Source organism: Pogoniulus pusillus, chromosome 2 (assembly GCF_015220805.1).
Source record: "Pogoniulus pusillus isolate bPogPus1 chromosome 2, bPogPus1.pri, whole genome shotgun sequence".
Lineage (NCBI taxonomy): Eukaryota > Metazoa > Chordata > Aves > Piciformes > Lybiidae > Pogoniulus > Pogoniulus pusillus.
Window position 1 is genome coordinate 12,683,437 of NC_087265.1, and position 8,163 is coordinate 12,691,599.

Sequence of the window (8,163 nt, forward strand, 5' to 3'; positions counted from 1 at the left end):
TTTTATCTGGATTATCATTTATAATGTACTGGACAAGAGCATAAATTTTGGAGTACATTTTATGTATAAAAGACATTTATGTAGAGTCATCTCTAACAGACTGCTGATACTTGTTAATAAACACTCAGATGCTTTATAGGATCTTTTCTAAGAATCAGCCAGCAGGATTTAAGAGGAACTGGGTGAAATGTCAACATTTGGCATCAGTGCTATTTAAAACAGCATCAACCAGTACAAACTTCAGCCTTAAGGCCATGTTTTTACACAGTGTGGAAAACAGTTTAGTAAAATTTTTCTTATGCCTCTACTAAAGATGCAAATCAGACTCTTGCAGAAAATACAGCATTGAGCTCTGGATTAATCCCTGTTGTGGAGGGGATTTCTCTTATTCCTCCTTTGTTAGGGGGAGGTGAGAAATTAATTTGAAGTGGTATTAATTTTTAATAAAATTATTTATTAAAATTAATATTTACAAATTTGTACCACCCCCAACCACTATGTAATTAAGTTCTTTGTGCAAAGTTATGAAAACAGTTGGGATATATTTACAGGGATTGGATTATTAAATGGAAATATCAAATTATCAACAACTATAGACAGAGAGAAAGATTCCTTTAGGCTTGATGCCTCTTAACAACTATACTGTTTGCCCAGCAAGGACTGAAACTGTGTCTGCTCTTAAGACAGAGGTAACTTATATTACAAAGGAATTACAGCTTGCTTAAATGTGTTGTTCTTAAGTATTAATCATTAATCACCCTCCCGGGATTGTGTCACAGCGTGTGCCCAGAATTTGGGTCTTGGTGAGGTGGGAATCTGTCCCAGCTTGCAGGTGAATGGTAAGTGTTCCCAGTCTCTGGGGTAAACAGGATTTCTCTGACCTTCTCTCCTGGTGTGAAGTGGTCTCTGTCTCGGTGCTGCTGCTTCTTCTGGATGCTGGTGTCCAGGGATGATCAGCTGGCAGGATTTCCAGGTGCAGGAGGAGGATTTGTCCGTGCAGCTTCTAGCACAGTCGTCTCACAGCTAGCAGGCTGTGTTTGTAGGTTAGCACACAGTCTGGAAGGTCTGCTGAGCCTAGATCTTTCCAGGCTTACAGGGCAGCTGGCAAGCAGGGTCTGCCAGGCTGCAGGGAGACTTGAGCTCTGTAGCTAAATGCAGGACAGCAAACCAGTATGTACAGCTGCTCTAGGCTTAGGCAGGGAGCTCTCAGCTCCCCAGATATGTACCAAATGCAGGCATGCATGCGCTCTGCCTCTCAAAGGGTTCGCAGACAGCTTAACTGCACCTTGAGATCAATGCAAGAGGGCTGAGCCTCAGTAATGTTTGCAAGTGAGGCCTGATCCTGTATCTAGGCCATGCAAGCATGTCTGTGCTGCTATGTGGATCAGAGAGCTGAGCTTGAACCTCTGAACGCTCTGAACACTCTGAACACGTGGTGCTCCTTTGCACTCCTCTTTATAGACTCTGAGCCTAGATTCGTGGCTCATTTGGCCATCTAAAGTGACCAATCAGGCTGGCAGTAAGCACAAAACCTTATCTTAATAGGCAGTAGCTGTTTGCCTGGACCTTCCCAATAGGGGATTACCTGGGCAGACCCCAGGGGTACACGGACTGGGTGTGTGTGTGTTACACAACCTGTTTACTGCCATGGGTCCTGGCAGAAAAACATGTCCAGGCATGCAGAGGCATAGAGAGGCCTCAGTTTTGGGGCTGCTGCCCCTCCACCACAATCCCATGAGTGTGCAGGTTGAGTTTACATACAGATTGCAAAGTAAACTCAATTAGTTTGTTATATGTAGCCATATTTCCATACATTCTGATGTTAATTTGTGGATTGCCTTATTTTGGAAATCAAAGGACTGCATTGTTACTGATTTAGATGCAAAAGTAAGAATGTGTAAATTGACTTGCAAGTGTTATTTCCATTCACAGCAAATAAAACTGCTGCTGCTTCCTTTGTGTGGCAGAGATTAATTGGCTAAGTGGCAATGCAAGGGTTTTACCAATTAAGTTATATCCATCTTGTCTGAAAAAGCCTGTCTTATTAGCAAGGTTAATAAGCACTGACTCACGCTTTAGCTTTTCTCTCTTTTATTACATTAAAAAAAAAAAAAAGGAGCATTAACCTCTAAATCAAATAAAAGGTACATTTTAACAATGAAGAAAATGTTAATGTTTTGATATGGAAATGATCCATAATCTTAAGTGCTCAGTAACTGAGTTATTAATCTCACTTATTGTTTCACAATGAGAGAATGCCCATCATGGTCCTTAAAATGTAAATCAGTTATATTTAATGAGAAGGCTGGGAGAAAAACAGTGGTATGTGTCTGATGTAAAGAAGTGGGTGAAATCATGTTTTCAGCTCAGAAGAACACTTTAGTGAACCCCAAACTAAAGAAACCTTGTTATCTTTGAATTTCTGATACAAGATCCAGTTATTCCAAGCTCCAGATTAAGCTTTTCTCGTGGGCTGAGCATTTATTTGGTCTCTTTTCTGCACAGGTTTTCTTGTGTCTAATAAAAGCTATGCTCGCATTCACCCTTTGCCTTATGGAAGCACTGTGAAGACTTCTCTTCAGCTGTTTAACCATGGAGGATTTTAATCTTGCTGAGGCATTTCCTACTCCTTCAGTTTGGTTGAAAATAGCCATCAGGTTCAGAATTTATCAGGTGAGACAGACACAAATAGTAATTTCCTTGGAAAGGCAGATTAAGGCAGAGAATAAGGACTTCAGTGTGCATTAGTGTGGGCAAATTTCTTTGTAAGTGTAAAGGTGAAATGCTGCTCTGCAGTTGGTAATTGCATAATTCATACAGTTCCTGGAGAAGCACCAAAGAAGTGAGGTGCCAAGAGCTGCTATGACCTCTGAAAAACAGAGCTGTCATTGATGTGCCCAGGTTTTGCATAGAAGTTATTTTAAAGCAGAATTTTAAATTGTTTTCCTCTCTATTTTATCTTTCTCCTGGTGTCAGCCAGAGTACTGAGTTGCTCCAAGCAAGCACTGGTTGCTTGGAATGAGTCCTCTTCTTCAAGCAGTTATTGGTATCAGTATAGGATGATGAAACAGCCTTGTCAAAGTCTTTCACACATTGTTTTTCCAAAATATAAAAAGCCTTCAGAGAGGACTTTGAAAGCAGTGAGCAGGATCTGCAGCTATTTGGTCTGGAGACACAGAAATCAGCTTTTAGCCTGAGCAACCTCTTCAGCCTTCTTCAGCTTTGTCTGCTGCCAAAGGGTGGTCAGTGGTAGCTGGTTTGGTGTACATCAGAGGAGGACTTGGTCAAAGCTGTCTTGTGATTCATCTTTTTTATGGACATGCCAAGTAGCAAAGGTCATTTCTACAAATCTGAAATGCATCTGAATTCTCCCATAAATACTGCTGTACTGAAACATCCTTTCATTGGCTATGTCCAAAAGCTGAATTCGTCAAAACCAAAATCAGTGCAATATGGCAAAGGCTACTTGTGCCACTTAACACCCATTGATGCTGCTTGGTCATGAAGGACTTCCCAGGTTATGTCTGTATGACCGCAGCAGCAGGGACTTGAAAATTAAATTAAGCAGCTCCTGAAAAAACTCCAGGTGATTTCAGAACACCTGCAGGAAGTATTTTTCCACAGCCTGGTACATCATTAAAAATACATCATCTGTGGAGCTGCTCAGTTGTGTCAGGCACTGCTAAGTTCCTGCATATTCATGTTTGACCCTCCAAAGGTTAATCTGCAGTTAAGTGGGTGAGGGCTCTTGATTATGAAGAGCAATAGCACCTCCTTTTTTCTTTACAGAAGTAAAATTTCCAGGACCTAATCCTACTGTTAGTTGAGCAGAGTTTTAAATGCTTACCATTTCCCCCTCCTGCTGTTAGAAGGCCTTTCTAACAACTTCAGTCAGGTTTTGGGAGGCTTTAATTGCACAGAGAACTGACTTAACAGTGTATTATTTTTAATCAGTTTATTTTAACTGGTTTCAGAATTCTGAACCAAATTATACCTCCATTATCAACTAATTACTGGTTTATAATAATTTCACAGTGTGGAGTCTCCAGTAATCCAATATGCATTGCCTACAAATCAACAGTGTGCTTTGTCACCACAGGGATATTGGTTGTATGTATTTGTGGCTGAGTTTCAGAGCACCAGATAAAGAAACCACAGCTTATTTTCCTTGAGTTTTGATTTGCATGGTTAGTTCTCTGTATGTTACCCTGAAAATGGACATCAAGTATCAAGAGAGAATTGCTTTCAAACAGCTCACTCTTCCCTGCTTCTGAAGCACCTTTCCCTGCAGGCAGCATTGTGTTTCAGCAATTCTGGTAGCACAGTATAGGCAGAGGTGTCCCCATGCAGGTGTTGTCAGTCATGGGCAGTCAGAGTTCTGGCCCTTTCTCTACTGGAATAACTGAACCTCTGAAAAATCAACACGTTTAGATCTACTTGGCAGTCTGCCATTGTTTTGTCATTGGAATGGGCTGCCCGGGGAGGTGGTGGAGTCGCCATCCCTGGGGGTGTTCAAGAAAAGACTGGATGAGGCACTTAGTGCCAGTTGACTGGCTAGGGCTGGGTGATAGGTTACACTGGATGATCTTGGAGGTCTCTTCCAACCTGGTTGATTCTATGATTCTACTTGATTCTTTTTGTTTGTTAGTATTGTTTGGAATGACTGACTTTCATCTTTGATGCTTTCTGGTCCAAAGAAAGTGCAATAATGGAGCAGTGGGCTTAAGAAAAGCTTCAGCACAATATTTCTATAATAAGCTGTAAACAGAAGAGTCTGTTAAGATTAAAGCTAATCTCTGACATTTTTCTTTGGAGACTCAAACACTGTATTGGTCAGAAGAAATCTTGTCACATCTGGACTGGGTATGATAACTATGGCTGTGTCTAGCTGCTGTTGGATTCATTATCCTCATATATTTATTGTTTAGAAGACTCTGTTTATACCAATGGGCAGATAAAAGGGAAATCAGTTTTGCAAAAGTGATATACTTCTGAATTTTCTTCAGAAGTTTAGAATTTTGGCTCTGGTTTGCCTTGGCTGAAAACAACAGGCATTTTGTCACTGACATCAGTGACATTGATGTTAGGCCTTTTAGCCTGTGATGTTTCTTGGTCACAGAACCACAGAATGTTAGGTATTGGGAGAGACCTCAAAAGATCATCTAGTTCAAGCCACTGCCAGAGCGGGTCACACAGGAATACATCCAGGTGGGGTTTGAATGTCTCCAGTGAAGGAGACTTTACAACCTCCCTAGGCAGCCTGTTAGTATTCTGTCACCCTTGCAGTGAAAAAGTTTTTTCTTATGTTTATGTGGACCCTCCTATGCTCCAGCTTGCACCCATTGCCCCTTGTCCTATCATTGGACATCACTGAGAAGAGTTCTGCCTTCATCCTCCTGACACTTTTCATATATTTATCTAAATGCAAATATTTAGGTACACAGTAATCAACCTTTCTCAACAGGCTTTTCCATAGGCAGTTACTGGAGTCAGGAGTCCATAATAAATTGGAAACTGGAAGTTAAAGCAGAGAACATGGAGCTATACTGTGTCTCAAACAGAAATCCTACAGTAGACGACCAGAGAGGAACAAAGAGAAAAATGCATCTTTATGCATCTTTAACTTCTTCTGGAGGCAGAGAATTTGTACTCTCTACCACTGTGAAGGTAAGAAAAAAAGCAAGATAAGCTGGAAAGCTGAGTTCACTGTTAGGGGCAAATACCAGGAAAGCAGCCCCATTTTTCCAATGGTCAGAAAGCAGTGAAGATATACTTTTAGCAATCTTTCTGGCAAGATCTCTCAGCTGAAGTGCTGAGTAACCAGAATAGTATTTTCCATTTCTTTGAGTGCACTTCTGTTCACATATTTACCATAAAAACACTGTTCTTGGAAGAGAAGATCACTCCCAGCCAGTGTCTTCTCTTTTCATAGACCTACCTTCAGCACCACATAAAAATGAAGGTTTAACAAATGGCTCAGTTTCAAATATAGACTCTTATTCTGACATTCACAAGTGCTAAACATTTGCTTACTTTTCTGTGCACTTCTCTTGACACCCAATCCCAATATATGCTTTATACCCTTACTTGCCACTTATGCACTTCTATCACGTATCAAAGATTTGGGTGACAGAAGAAGTCTTTCCTCTAGGACATAGCTTAGACAGTCTTCTATACCAGCAAGAATACCTGCACCTGCACACAAACTGAATCAGGAAAGATTTGAAACATTGGGCTATTTTGCAAGGTCCTTCCTGTTGTTCACTTTCAGTGACCGACCTGAGCAATGTGCTCAGTTTGAGGTGAGGTGTTTGCAAACTAGTACAGTGCTGTGGTTGGTGTCTCTTCAGTTGACACCCTTAAAATACCTGTGTAAACCTTAACTGAATTCAGGACTGGTAACACTGAAACAGATCACCAGGATCTCAGTCCTGGCCAGCAGAGGCCACTAAGAGATTATAAAAAGAGCTGTTGTACAAGGTCCCCGAGATGTTGTTCTTCAGCACACTCACTGCAGGAGAGAAAGCATCTGAGCTGTGGATTAGGACTTTTACTAAAAGGAAGGAACTTTCTGATGACTTTCCAACTTCTCAAACAACAAAAAAAAATAAATCTTTAGATTAATATTGCTTTTACTGCTGCTCTGCACTCTCAGTGGGCTCATACTTGCCAGCAATACGTTAGAGCAGGTGCAAAGAGAAAGCTCTTTACAAAAAGAGATCCAGGATACTCTTGTACAGTGCTAGGGAGGACCTTGTAACTACAATGGTTTAGCACACTTAGCTGACGACAGTCTTGTATCAAGATTTGATGATCAAGCTGAGATGTTGTCTTCCATCTCTTTTGGATGGACAGTAGTAAAAGCTCAGGTGTAGCCCATGGGGTCCAACTGTCTGTGTCATAGGGGTGCAGAGAAGTGGTGGATGTGGACTTTGAATCTGCTGAGTTTACTGCAGTCTTGTGTTCCTCTTGATGGATATTTTGTGTTCGTGAGGCAGTATCAGCTTACTCCAAAACTGTCTTCTTTCCTCGAGTTTTAGTCAGCTCCTTCGGGTTTTATAAATCCTGCCTAATTCTGTCTTTCCCCAGGCCAAACAATTTATTGTTCTGTGCTTACCATCATTCAGTTCTAGGGTACACGTTGCTGTGATGAGAGAGGTATTGAATAAAGGAAGCAAATTTTGTCTGAGTTACTTCCACACTACTGTGTGATTCCTTTAAATCTTGAACTTGTGTGTGGTCTGCAGCTGCTCATGACAAACTAAGAAGAGTCATCTGAAAATTCACCCAGTGTGCATCTTCAAGTGCAAAATCCTGGCACAGAGCAGATCTGCCTGCTCAAAGTGATTCCAGGACACTCTGGGATTCAGCACTGATTCTGCTGTGAACAGGCTTTTTTCACTGACCTTCACTTTAGAGCATCAACTATTTGCTGAAAGCACACTCCAAGAACAGGTGGTAGGAGTTCTTCAATCAGTCTGTAGATATTTTCCTTCCCCAAAGAAAAGGCTAAGCAGAAACTCAGCAGGAGCTGGGGGGTGCAGCCTTGCAGTGAGGCAAGATGTTGTCATTGCTCCTTGGCAATAACTTGCTTTGAGGAACATGGCTTCTGACTGACTATATTCTCAGCCCTATGCCAGCCTGGCTGTGCCACTGCAAACTGTGCCTGTGCCATCTCTGGCAGACCTTCCTGCAAGTGGGAGATGGCAGGCAGGTGTTTGTGTCAGGATCCATTAGGCTGTCTGAGCAGGCAAAGATGCAAACAGCATTCCTCAGTTTCACGCACCTTGCTCCTGTCATTACTCTATAGGCCCAAACCTGATCTGTGTCCTATGCTGTGTCAAATGCAGACCACAGATACAAAGAGTTGTCTGGCAAATAAATCCCACTTTAAATGGACTTCGTTAGAGATGTAGTTATGACTGAGCCTTGCAGCAGAAAGAAAGCAACAGAGAGTGCCAGTTTTTAGCCTCACTCTGGGGAGAAGTGTATCAGCTGATATATGCATTGTGGATATAAAGAAGCTAGCTTCACATGGATGCTGTAAAGCATAGACTCACAGAACCATTTAGGCTGGAAAAGACCTTTAAGATCATCAAGCCAAACCATAAGCATAACACCATTAAACCATATACCTAGGGGTCACATCCACTTGTCTCTTAA